Source organism: Marmota monax, unplaced genomic scaffold, assembly GCF_021218885.2.
Source record: "Marmota monax isolate L192 unplaced genomic scaffold, Marmota_monax_Labrador192_F-V1.1 WCK01_AAM20220418_F8-fsc00012, whole genome shotgun sequence".
Lineage (NCBI taxonomy): Eukaryota > Metazoa > Chordata > Mammalia > Rodentia > Sciuridae > Marmota > Marmota monax.
Window position 1 is genome coordinate 19,942,628 of NW_026695227.1, and position 14,146 is coordinate 19,956,773.

Consider the following 14,146-nt stretch of genomic DNA (forward strand, 5'->3'; position numbering starts at 1 on the left):
AAAAATTAAAAAGAAAGAAAGAAAGAAAGAGGGCATTCAAGGACATGGTATTTCACTGTTCTCTTTTTCTTTAGGGATGATACTGCTTAACAAAACTCTTACTTGAACACAAATGAATAAACTTTGATAAAAATGTACTACTGCATAACTACTCAAAATTTCACATCATTTTTTATTACACAGTCCCCAGACAGACATATAGAGAGATCATGAGGAGTAATGGAATTCGAGGTTTGCTCAGAGTCAATTTTTACTCTGGGCTTGCTCGTTAACTTGTGGCATACAGAACCTGCAGTAGAGAAGTGGAACTAGGTCTTTTATTCCATTTGACAGTACTCCTTACTGCACAACACTCTTTTCTTTCAAACTTTTTAAAATTTTGTCCTCTCTAGGCTTTTTTTATTGTGGAAAAATACATAAAACCCATTATCTGAAATAATCTTAAGCATGTTACAGTGGTGTTAACTTTGTGCATTTGGTTGTACAGTAGATCTGTAGAGTGTTTTCATCTACAACACTGGAGTACTGCCCTTTCCCCAATCCCCTGGTCTTCCCAGCTTCCATTCCAATTTCTGTTTCAAAGAGTTTGAGTACTTTAAATGCCTCCCATAAATGGAACCATAAAGAATTTTTCTTTTTTGTGATTGGATTTTTTACTTACCATATGCTTTTGGGTTATCTGTGTTAAAGCAAACAACAATTATTTAGTATATTATTATATATTACTTATATAAAATAACATTATTTAAAATAATATTGCATGGTATGTATATGCCACATTTTCCTTATCCATTTATCCATCAATAAGGAACATTTAGATTGTATCCACCTCTTGGCTGCTGTGAAAAATATTGTAAAGAATATGGATACAAAAATATCTTTCAGACACTCTGATTTTAATTCTTTTAGATACATGTAATAAGAAGATGGATTATCAGATTATATGATAGTTCTATTTTAAATTTTTTGAGGATGCTCCATATATACTTTTCTATAATGGCTACACCATTTTATATCCAACCAACACTGTAGAATTCCAGTTTCTCCATCTCTCACAAACACTTGTTATTTTTTATTATTATTCTTGATAGTGTGATAGTGGCCATCCTAATGTGTTTGATTACTGTCTTATGGTGATTATGACTTGTAGTTCCTAATGATTAAAGATGAGTATCTTTTCATATGCTTATTGACTATTTGTATAGCTGCTTTGAAGAAATGTCTATTCAAGTCTGCTGCTCATTTCATAATCATATTTCTTTTGTCATTGAGTTGTGGGATTTTATTATGTATTCTGGATATTAACTTCTGATCAAGTGTGGGTTTATAAATATTTTTTCTTTTTTTTTAAGAGAGAGAGAGAGAGAGAGAGAGAGAGAGAGAGAGAGAGAATTTTTTAATATTTATTTTTTAGTTTTCAGCAGACACAACATCTTTGTTTGTATGTGGTACTGAGGATCGAACCTGGGCCGCACGCATGCTGGGCAAGCGTGCTACAGCTTGAGCCACATCTCCAGCCCTGTAGATATTTTTTCTAATCCTGTAAGTTGCTTTTCACTCTTTTGAGTCTTTCCTTGGCTGTATATAAGGTAGTTCAATTTATTTTTGCTTTAGCTGCCAAAGCTTTTAGTGCCATATACAAAAAACAAATGCCAAACTCAACATAAGAAAAATTTACTTCTGTTTTCTTGTAGGAGTTTTGTAGTTTCGGGTCATGTGTTGCATTCTTTACTCTTATTTTGAGTTAATTTTTAGTCATGGTGTAAAGGTCTAATTTATGTTTTTTACAGATGGGTATCAGGCTTTCCCAGCAGCTTTTCTTAAACTGTCCTTTGCCCAGGGTAAATCTGTGCCATCCCAGTCAGTGATCTTTTGACCACATATGTGAGATTTTTTTCTGGGCTCTTTTTTGTTCCGTTGGTCAATATATTTGTCTTCATGCTAATTCCATACTGTTTTGAAAATTGTGACTTTGTAATATGTTTTGGAGTTGTTGACCCCAGTTTTGTTTTTGTTTTTTTGTTTGTTTGTTTTAAGATTATTTTGGCTATCCCATATGAATTTTAGGATTTTTTTTTCTATTTGTGCAAAAAAAAAGTAACAGTGGAATTTTCTAGAGATTTCATTTACTCTAGGGATTTCTTTGGATAGCCTGGACATTTTAACAGTTCTTTTTCTTTTTCTTCATCTTCCTCCTCCTCCTTCTTCTCCATGGAATGTTTTTCCATTTATTTGTGTCTGTTTAAATTTCTTACATCCATGTTTTGTTGTTTCCAGTGTATAAGACTTCTGCCTCTGTAGTTTGTTCCTAAATATTTTATACTTTTTGATGTTACTGTAATGAAATTATCTTCTTAATTTTCAGAGAGTTTGTTCTTAGTGGATGTTAACACTTATGATTTTTGTGTAGCTTTGCTGAATTTATTAGTTCTAACATTTCTTTGTGAAATAATTAGAGCTATTTACATATAAAACTGTGTTATCTGCAAATAGATATAATTTTACTCCTTCCTTTGCTATTTGGACCCCTCTTCTCTTTTCTTACCTATTTGCTCCAGTTAGAACTTCAATAATATTTTGAATGAAAGTGGCAAGGGAGGACATCTTGCCTTATTCTTGGCCTTAAAGGGGGGATCTTTTCTTTTCTGTTTTTATACTTTTACCTTATCTCTATCCTCCTCTTCTGAAAAACTCTAGCATCACTTCTTCATCCAGTTATACTTTAAAGCTTTAAAACAAATGCTAATGATAAACACATATTAAAACTGTAAAAAAATACAATTTTATTAGTATGCTAATTGTCCTAAGAAAATTCAGTTTTGAGGAAAAAATTTATAATTTTAATATATTGTATTTATGCTTACTTTGCAGATTTTTATGTAAATGTTTAAATTTATATATGACAGCAGAATGCATTACAATACTTATTACATATATAGAGCACAATTTTTCATATCTCTGGTTGTATACATAGTATATTCACAACAATTTTTGTCATCTTACACGTACTTTGGATAGTAATGATCATACACATTGCACCATCATTGCTAACCCCCTGCCCACTCCCTTTCCCTCCAACCCCTCTGCCCTATCCAGAGTTCCTCTATTCCTCCCATGCTCCCTCTACCTATCCCACTATGAATCAGCCTCCTTATATCAAAGAAAACATTCAGCATTTGGTTTTTTGGGATTGGCTAACTTCACTTAGCATTATCTTCTCTAACTCCATTCATTTACCTACTTTGCAACTTTTTGTTTTGTTTTGTTTCTGCAAAATTTTCTGCAGCCTGAGGGGTCCTGTTAAAATATTTCCAGTAAACATGAATTCATAATTGAATTTCTCATATGATTCTACTGTCATCAACACTATTTTAGGGTCCTGATACTTCATATCAGAAATGTGGTTTCTATGGATCTGAATTGTAAGGAGTATTGAGAAGTGGAATGAACAAATAAATAAACTTGAAAATATTAACTAGTAGTGATAACTATTATTTTATATTATGAATAAAACATATGTACTTTCATATGAGACTTCAATGAATAGTTGGTGTCACCAATCCCATTATTCCAGTGACACTTGCCCCATCCCAACACGCACTTCCTTTAAGCACAAATTTAGGAACACCCCAACTACAGTCCCACTCAGGGTTTCTGGGTATTTCTTGTCATTGTGACTTCATAGACTCATCCAATATAGATCTTACAAACTTTGCATCTTGCTTGATAGGTAGCAGTTGAGATGTGGTACACATAGAGTGACATCTCTGGCTCTGAGAGGAAGATAAATTGGAGGAGATCATTCTCATGTTTAACAGGTATGTCGTGCTTAACATGTACAAATCTCTGCAAGTCTTCCTGACCCTAATTAATGGAAATTCTGTCTTTGGGGCCAGAAAAAGACAAAATAGGACAGTCAAGGTTGTACCTTAACTGTCCTATTTTGCTCGTACTGATTCACATTAGTAAATTCAGATATTTCTCCTTAAAAAATAGACCCAGACTTTGATCAATATTTATAGCTTCTGGTCTTAGCATCCTCGTCCAAGCCACTCTCCGCTCTCACTTTGGTTTTAGAATTTTTTTTCCTGCTTCTGTTCTCCCTCTACTTCTAACTTGCATCAACATATCATCCTGAAGGACCCTGTTATAATATGTCTAGTATGTCTTAAAACAAGTCATATCACTCCTCTATGTCAAGCACTTTAATTGCTTCTCATTGTACTCACAGTAAAAGCCAAGTTATTTTGTGGTTAATTTTGCAGATCTCTTCATAATCTCTCACATAATTTTCCCCAGTTACTTCTCAACCCTCTTGTCCTATTCTTGATCTTCCAGCAGGTTCTATTCACAGGACTCTGTCCTTCACTTTCTCTTTCTGTTTTTACTATAATGTCCCTTTTTCAGAAAGGCTTTAATCAATCACAAATATTGGTACCCATCAGTTTCCCTGCTGTATAGTTTTTCTTGAGTATACTTTTTTTTTGATCTAGAATGTATGTTCATAATTCTGTTTTGTTTTCATGAATCACCATTTTCTAGAACAGTGCCTGGCACATAGTAGATATCAATACCTATGGATGTCATTTTAGAACTTTTTTGCAGTAGGTCGACAAAAGCTAAATTTAGCTTTCATATGTGTAACATAACAAAGGAAGAGAAGTAAAACAATTTTCCTTATTAAGCAGATTGACTGATCACATATGGCTCAATTCAACTTCTTGGGTAGTTAATAAATCACATTCTGATGAAAAAATCAATTTTTGAAAAAGTATCCTTTGTTTCCTTGAATATATGGCCTTACTTAGCATTTTAGAATCATCAAATCTTTCCCAAGTACAGAAAAAAATGAAATGTAATGCCTTTGGATTTCTTCTAGTTTCTACTCTTAATCATATTTGACCCACTTTTCATAGTACTTTTCTAGTTTTTATTGATTTTCCTCTCTCAGACACATTTGTCCCTGAGAACTTCAAATCAAACTTGGCTGTGGTATCCACAGTCTTTGGTGGCTTGCTCTGGTCCCACTGACAGGGGTCTGAATTAATCTCTCTCTCCCACAACTGCATGCTGGTGCTATATCCCAGCCTGGTCCATGCATAGGGAAATACCAATATTTATATATCCATGTGTTTAGAGCAGGAAATCAAAAGATTCTTTTGAAGTACATGCTAATATGTAAATAGACTCTGCATTTATTGAAAATTGAAAATTTGTTAAATATTACACAATTAAAGTTTCTGAAAACAAACAAACAAACAACAACAACAACAACAACAAAAAACCAAAACACTTTTGCCTTTTTACCACCACACACAGAAATAACAGATCAGGCCAACAAACAGTTCCACTGTTTGCTGACCTCATAAATTTTGATGGATATAAGAATTCTGAAGCTCTTGCTGTCTGCTTCTGCCAGCCAGCTTTCCTACTGTGCTGCATGAATTCTCTGCCCTGTGTCTGGGCACCAATTAACTCTCACTCACTGTGACTCTGACTTATAGTCTTCTAAGCCACTAAAAATAAAATCTCAAATAAGAAAATGAAATGATAGCTTTGATATATACGGGAAGAAAAGCATGTTTAAGTCCAACACTGTTTTGGATGAATTTGCAGCATAGAAACCTGGCTTCTAATCAGTACTTTGTTAGGAATATAGATATATATTTAAATGCAAGAAACTTGATTTATTTACTTAATTTAAATTTTTTAAATGGCTTAAATTTTTTATTAATACACAATATTTTTCATATTTCTGAGATAGACTATGATATGTTGATTCATGTATATAATGACTAAACCTCAAGATAGGTGTAGTAGCCATTGCCTTAAACTTTTATCATTTCTTTATGGTGAGTATCTTCAAAAATCCTCTCTTCTAACTATTTGAGATTTGCTTATAACAATGATAGTTGTTCTAAAGAACAAGTACGGTGCCAAGAGAGAAAAAGAAGAGACAAATAAAAAGAACTTCCCTAAGAGAAATATAAATAACTTAAGTTTACCAGTATTCTTCACTGGCCTTTTTAGTACATACTAATATTTTTTTTCTCTTTGATTTTTATCAATTGAGAGAAAATAAACCCTGTTTTTAAAAGGGGACTAAAATTTAACAATTCTGAAAACTATGGAGCTTTTACACTTTTATGTGTCTGGTGACATTTGCCACTAAATCTTACCAGTGAACTGTTCATGGGGTAGGATTTATCTTCCTGACTGATGTGCTCTTGAAAGTGGAAAGGTTGCTCCTCATCAGTATTCAGAATATCCATGAGTGTGCTGGCAATTTCACAAAAGCTTTACCAAGAAGAAGACAGACAGGCTGTACTTACCAAGAGCTTAGCAAAATGCTTTGAAAGGATCTATATTTCAGTTAGGTTTGGGGGCCTTAAAAAAAGACAAAAAGTTAAAATATGTATTCCATAAAACCATTACTAGCAATAATCCAAGGTACAATCAGTGCCAGTTTAGGAAGCTCTATCTCATGTGGTGAGCTTCTTTAGAAATGTATACTGAAAAATATCCCTTACCTAAATTCACTGTTTATAAATGTGTCAGAAAATAGATAAAATTTACATTCCATTATCTAATCTAATAATGTTATATCCCTTTTCTAATATATTTAATTAAAATTGTATCTTTTAGAACAAATTTCCTCTGCTTCATTTTATAATTCAATACAGTATAAATTATATATGTGTGTTGAAATTTGGATAGTTTCTATGCCATATATATATTGGGATAAAGTTCACTATTCTCGTGTAGCAACAAAATATTTCTGATATTTTTCTGGTCTACCAGTTTGCACACTATGTACAATTTTAGCATAAAAGAAAATGCAAGTTTCTGCAAAACTGTGGTCTTACGTATGGTTAAGATAGAAGTTGTTACCTCAACTGAAGGAAATACAAACATGCATACACAAAATCTCCCTTCTATTTTTAAAAATTTTCCTGCAAAACAAATCTTAAATTAGACTTATATTAAGTAACAGATGGCAATATGAAGCAATCCATCTGGGGCTAGACCTAGCAGAAATATTAAATGCCACAGTTAAGCAAGGTGCAGGTAAAGGTTTCTTCCCTTCTCTTCATGCACTTTCCATCTGTTTACTCTCATCATTATCCTCATTGTACAGTTTCTTATAGCCTATTGACTTGCAAGTAATTTACTGCCCTGGATTTCATATTTTAACAGCCTGTTGTTCCATTTTAATGACTTAACAAGTCTCAAATTGCTTTACTTACTTTTCTCAACCCATCTCCCAATTTTGTCTCTCCCCCACTTATATGTGACCAAAAATAGTGTTTGTATCTCATCTCCTTATTCTCTTTGTTCCTTCCAAAAATACTAATACAATAATTACTGAACAAGTCTTTACATTTACTAATGAGAAGATTGGTCCTTTCATGGGTCATAATTTTTCAATAGTATATTTGAATATTTATACTTGTTTATAATTGTCTAGGATAAGGGCTCCCAATTTATTATTGTCTTTGTTTTGAATTTTAATTTTAAATAAATAGCAATTGTGTATATTTACAAGTTTCAGTATGATGTTTTGATATATGTTTACAGCTTTACTGAGGTATAAATAGTACACAATAAATCACCCATTATTTAAGCATTAAATTTTATGTTATAAATGTGTGTATACCCATGATAGTATCATAATGGACAAAAAGAAGCTATCTATCACCCTCAAATTTTTTTTTCATGTTTCCATTTTGCCCCCATTATCCATCCTTGTCACCCTAACCCCACGCTAACATCTTCTTTCAGTTAATATGGACTAGTTTACATTTTGTATGGAATCATAAAATATTTATTCTTATCATCTGACTTCATTAATTCATCATAATTATTTAGAGATTCATCTATGTTATTGTATATATCAATGGTTAGTTTCTTTTTATTGCTGAATAGTATTCCAATGTGTGAATGTGCCAATAATTGCTGATCTATTTTTTTGTTCCTCTCTTGATGGATATTTGGGTAGTTTGGGATAATATATATTACTTATGTCCAATTATTTTCACATGCATATGTTCTACTTTCATTCCTCTTGGGTAAATATTTAGGAATAAAATAATATATACTTATATATTAAGAAAATAAAAAATGTTTTTCAAATATTGTATTTCATGAACAATGAATGAGGATAACCATTGCTCCTCATCCTTGCCAAGATTCAGTATCATTAGTTTTTTAGACATCCTTATACTCAGGTGAGAGTGTCTCTTTGTGATTTTGCCTTCCAGTTCCTTAATGGTTAAGCAAGTTGAACATTTTTATGTGTTTACCAGTTGTATGGTTTTGATGGTAAAGTGTTGATTTAAATCCATTGGCTTTTATCTATTTTTTTCGTTTTATTTTTATTGGATTTTTTGCTTTTTTATTGTTTTTTTTTCTTTATACTGGATATAGGCTCTTTATGAGATATATGCCTTGCAAATATGTTTTTTGGCTCTTTAGCTTTATTTTGTTCCCTTAACTGTGTCTTTTGAAGAGAACAGTTCTTCATTTTGGTCAGGTACAATTCATCAAATTCTGTATAGTTTAACTGGGGTCAAATCTAAGACAAAGTCTGTTTTCCTCTAAAACTTAATAGCTCTAGATTTTATATTTAGGTTGTTGGTCCATTTGAATAGAGATTCATTTTTTTTTCATATAAAACTCAAAATGTCCAGCACCATCTATTGGAATATCTGTCGTTTCACTACATTGAATTGCATTTGCACTTTGTTCAGAATGAGTTAATCAGACACATGAAGATTTTTTACTTATCAATCTATATGCCTTTTAATTCATTTTATTGCTTGATTGCCTGACTAGAATAATCCTTAGTATAATCTTGAATGGGAAAAGTGAAATCAGCCATCTTTGCCTTGTTTCTAACATAGAGAGAAAGTACTATTTCTTAATGAAATATGAAAACCATTTTCATAGATGCCTTTTATGAGGAATAGGATGTATCAGTTCCCTCTTATTCCCTTCTATTCCCAGTCTACCAACCATTTTACCAGAAATGGATGTTGGATTTTTGCAAATGTTTTTTCTACATTGACTTATATAATTTTCATTTTTTATTCAGCTAATATGATTGATAATTTGATACGTTTTGAATGCTTAACCAAACTTGACTTTCTGACATATACTTCAGTTATCATGTGTATTTCATTTAATATAACTATTTATAAAATTTATTGATTTCTCATACTGTTGTACTGCTTCATCCACCCCATACTCTCCATATACCTTAATTTTTATTGTATCATAGTATATTCTATTGCATAAAAATGGTCAACAAAGAAGATAATTTGATTTAATTTGTTTTCTCTTAAAGGTCAGCTTTTGATGTGTTTGTTATGGTTTTGATCTGGACTGTCCCCCAAAAGCTGTGTTGAAGGCTTGGGTCTACAGTGCAACAATGTTCAGATGTGGAACTCTAGGAAGAAATTAGACCATGAAGGTCTTAATCTCATCAGTGGGTTAATCTATTTGATGAATTAATCATTTGAATGGATTACTGGGAGGAGATAGAAATTATAGGTGAGGCTGGGGGCATGATTAGAGGTAGTAGTTCAATTGGGTATGACCTTGGGGATTATAACTTGTCCCTAGTCCCTTCCACTCTTTCTCTCTGTGGCTGCCATGAGCTGGGCAGTTTTCCTCTGCCACACTCTTCTGCCGTGATGTTTTCCTTCACCTCAAGTCCGCAGCAATAGAGACAGCTAATCATGAACTGAAACCTCTGAATCTATGAGCCAAAATAAATCTTTCCTTCTGTAATTTTTTTCCTCAGGTAGTTTTACCAGTGATGAAAAACTAACACCCAGAAATGTATGTTTTAAGCAAACCCTTTTTTAGTTCTAAGCCAGAGTTGTCTGAGCTGCAACAAGTTCAAATACAATATAGTTTATTTTTGTTACAGTGTGTGTATCTAGAAATTGAGAAGTTATAAATTTCAGTATGCCGTATCTCAAAAGAATAATTAAACAGTTGAAGAATATTTGGATACAAATCTGCAATGGTACATATTAGAAAAGGATATAAAGTCAGTCATCATTTATGGATTTCTGAAATACATGATAGCAAATCATGGACAATGTTATGGGAATAATTAAAATATCTAAATAATGCCAAAATTTAAATGTTTCTTAAAAACATATGCATGCAAGTTTCAAATTGAACTGATGATGTCTTGAGGTTACTTATATTTCAAAGACCTGTGATGCCATGAGTTAGGGAAAAGAGGAACTACAATCTTACATTAACATAATAGAAATTCTACTGTTTTTCCACATTAGAAAGATGATAATAAGATAATAGTTATAAAGGAATTGTTCTATTGCATCACAATTTTCATGATTTTCTTAGGCATAATTTTGCATGGAATTTGATTTATATTAGATTTGTAGTTACTGTACTTTTGCAATTTATATAGCCAGGACCAATACTGCTTTAATAAGGAAACAGCTTTTTACTGAATAGATGGTCCATCCTTAATGTCTGTGATTGTTTAATTTCCTTGATTTCATTTTCCTTAATGTAATTTTGCTACTTTTTCACATTCAAACACAGAGTATCACATGAAATACTACCCAGAGTCCAAAGAGATACCATGTGAAATTCACTGGATAAAGCAATATGAAATCTAAGAGTGGTGCATGAATTCCCTTTAGAAATTAAAGGAAGGTGAGTTAGTCCTGAAAATGGAGTATAAAACATCAAATGAGACTATGAGGAGTTCTCTGTTCTTTATATCCAAGAATAAAAATAATAAAAGATAAAATCTCTTATTATTTAAAAATTTTCTCAATACCAATGATGAAGACATTTTATCTTGTAACTTTACATGTAGTGCTAGGTACAGATGTTTGAACCTCTACAGTGAATAAATAAAAAAGAATTTTAAGGACATTGTTGATCATCTTCTGGTCTTCCATATTAATTTAGAGTCTCTTATTCATCATTTAGTTATATAGCTGGCTTATACTTGGAACAAGACTTAGGAAATTTCTATTATATTATGTATTTTCCAGGAAATAATTTAATCATTGTGTAACCAAAATAACAGTATGTTAGGTATAGATTTGTAATTAGTGATGTTTAAGTATTTGGATTATTTAAAGAAAAATTATCCTTGGCACTTGTTAAAGAGTGAGTAAAGAAGGCTTTTTCAGAGGAACTATGGAGAAAGGCATAAAGACTAGTGCAATGGGGTTTGTATTGGGGGAGACATTGGGTTTGGATCTGTTGAGACAAGGAAAATGGGAATATGTAGTCAGGTAACAGGGTAAAGATCAGTGAAAGGAATCAAGAAATCTCATGGGAAAGGGGGATTCGGGCTAAACCAACCCAACAGGATTCTAGCTGAAGGTCATACAGTGTGATCCATCATCACTGGGGACAGGAAGGTGGAAGAACCAAGTCAATTATGGAGAGTGATCAGATATCATAGATGGGAGATGCTGACTGGCCAAGTGATTTAACAGGATTCTCTCTAAAATTATACAATGCAGAGATGCACATGGAAAGCCAAAAGTCATCGCTTAAGTGGGAAGGGAGTTCACAAGAATATGAAAAGAGTTTGGTCAATGAGAGAATCTTTGTCAAGTTATAAAACAAATAAAGCCATATAAAATTTGCACTTGAATCAAATGTATGAAATATGATATGTCAAGAGCTTTGTAATGTTTTGAACAACCAATAAAAATAAATAAATAAATAAAATTTGCATTGCCCTTAGAAAAATCTATAAAAAACCAACAAAACAAAACAAATAAAAAACCCTCATGTTAGTCCTATAATCAAAATGGGATTTTCAATAAACATCTGAATATTTTTATATCATTTAATCAAGTACTTTATATCTTATGCATTTCATATTTACCTGTAGAAAATCCAGTTTATCTATTTTATTGGAAAGGTGGTATTTAGAGATAATAATGAAGGTTGACTCAGGCTAGCTTGTTTACTGTCCTGAGCGAGAGGGAAGAATGTTTGTACTCCTTGGAGATTATTTACTGAAGAAGGTGGGGAATTCTACGAAGTTTTTTACAGCTTTATTTTGTACATTTGATTATTTCATATTTGAATATAGACTAAATTACATCAGAGCGTAACACAATAAAATCATGAACCATAATGAATATACAAAGCACCACTTGGTAAATTGCTCTCTTTTCCTGCCGGCTTGTCTTCTGTACCTCCACTAAAATTATTTTTATAAGGCAAAATAAAAAGACTCCACACAAAGTGTTAGTATCACAGCAGACAACATAATCACCAAAACTATTTGATAAGACACTAAAAAGATTCAAAGGGTCAGTACCATGCAGACAAAAGAATTTATTCCCTACTCACATTTACATGTGTGGCTTACTAAGAGCCTGACTCTGGGTAAAATATTGAATTTTCTCATGTGGAAAATAGGCTAATAACATCCATCTTTAAGGACTTTTTTCAGGAATGAAATATTTTATGTAAAACACTCAGTATGAGTACTGATATATAATAGGTACTCTAAAGATCCCAGCTTTTAATGCAAGTGCTTTGCATAATAAGTTTAATGAATAAAGATGTAGATGAGGAATTGAGAAATAAAAAAGAGAAAGGAAAATTTCAGTTTGAAAAGATAGCAAAGTTTCTGTTTCTGAGAATAAAAACTAACTATGGGATTCCTGACAACTCAAACAAAAGGGAGCCAAGATGTATTATAACCATCCTCATTATACAAATGGGGAAACATGCCTGTTTACCAGAAGAAAGATAATGATTTTTGATATCTTATTCTGAAAAACAAATCTCACTCAAGATTTTATATTATGGATATTGAGTTGTGTAATGGGTAGTTTTATTTTGAACACAGAAGAAGTGCTATTGGCAGGGAGGGAAGAATAGAAGTTCATTGGATTAGACAAAGGGGAAGGGAGGAGTGATGGGAATGGGAAAGACAGTAGAATGAATTGGATAGAACTTTCCTATGTTCATATATGAATACACAACCAGTGTATCTCCACATCATGTACAACCACAGAATGGGATCTTAATTAGAATAAGTTATGCTCCATGTACGTATACAATGTCAAAATACATTTTACTGCCATGTAAATCTAAAAAAAAAAAAAAAAGTAGAGCTATTGACCTGTTCTGGTAGGATATGTAAGTCGGAGCTATTTTACCTGGAGAAGCACAGCTGTGAGACTTCCTTACAGGATACTCTTAAATTTATCTGATTATCGGCATCCCCTGAGAATCTTTAGAAAGTAAAATTCCCAGGCCCATCACTGATTCTGATTTTGTAGTGAATGGCCAGGAAACTGCCTTTTTATAATTTTGCCAGTTGGGGCTGAGAGTTAAATAAATGTGGAGCTGAAATTTTCTTAGATTTCATGCCAAGACATTATTTCTATTAGTGAAGCTTTTGTTAAGCATTAACAAGGAGACATAGAATCTGATTTTCTGATAGTTTACATTCTACATTGATGATTTGGGAAACCTTGTTATGTTGTGGGACTCCATGACCACAATCAGTGTTTATTCTCCATTCTGATAGCGGAGCAGCTGGGATCCTATTTCTTCATGGATTTCATCTGCCTATGGCAGTGGACTTCCTCGATAATGTAGGCAAAAACAAGTTTCTTCTCACAAAGGAGCTCTAGACCTGCTTCAAACCATGGACAAATGATTGATTCAGACCTCTAAATTGTACCTCTCAGAATATGGCAGAAATTGTTCTGCTTTAGAAAATAATCAAGGCAGGTGTTGCATGTAAGCTGCCAATCACCATGAAAATAGAAACCTCAGTAATGCCTCTGTGGAGTGTTTGATTCCATACTACAGCTTCTCCTCAGGAGCCTGCCAGGATGAATTAGATGCTACATGTGCTCCTAGTTAACCAAAGGAGTTAGGGGTAATTCAGGTTTTACCATGTGTGACAGAAGCAAGTTGGATAATTTCCTTCTTCTTAATGCTGAAGTATTTTAGGAATTTATAGTTTATTTAAGGAATCAATATAGAAAGTAAAGGTGTTACAGAGTGAGGCTACACAGAGTCTTGTTTTCACAATTGATAGCAGAAAAAAAAGGAAAGACTGTAGAGTTGGTGAATAGAATAAGTTTGACTTTTAATTGGGAAGATT

The 14,146-nt window shown here is 32.6% G+C and overlaps 1 long non-coding RNA gene across 1 annotated transcript in view; it reads left to right on the forward strand.

The window, feature by feature from the left end:
* The window catches only part of LOC124087290 (uncharacterized), a 106,373-nt gene that overhangs the window by 44,291 nt on the left and 47,936 nt on the right, over nt 1-14,146 (forward strand). The window contains exon 2 of the long non-coding RNA XR_006850027.2: nt 3,731-3,818. This is a non-coding gene — a long non-coding RNA (uncharacterized LOC124087290). The remainder of the gene's footprint in view (nt 1-3,730; nt 3,819-14,146) is intronic.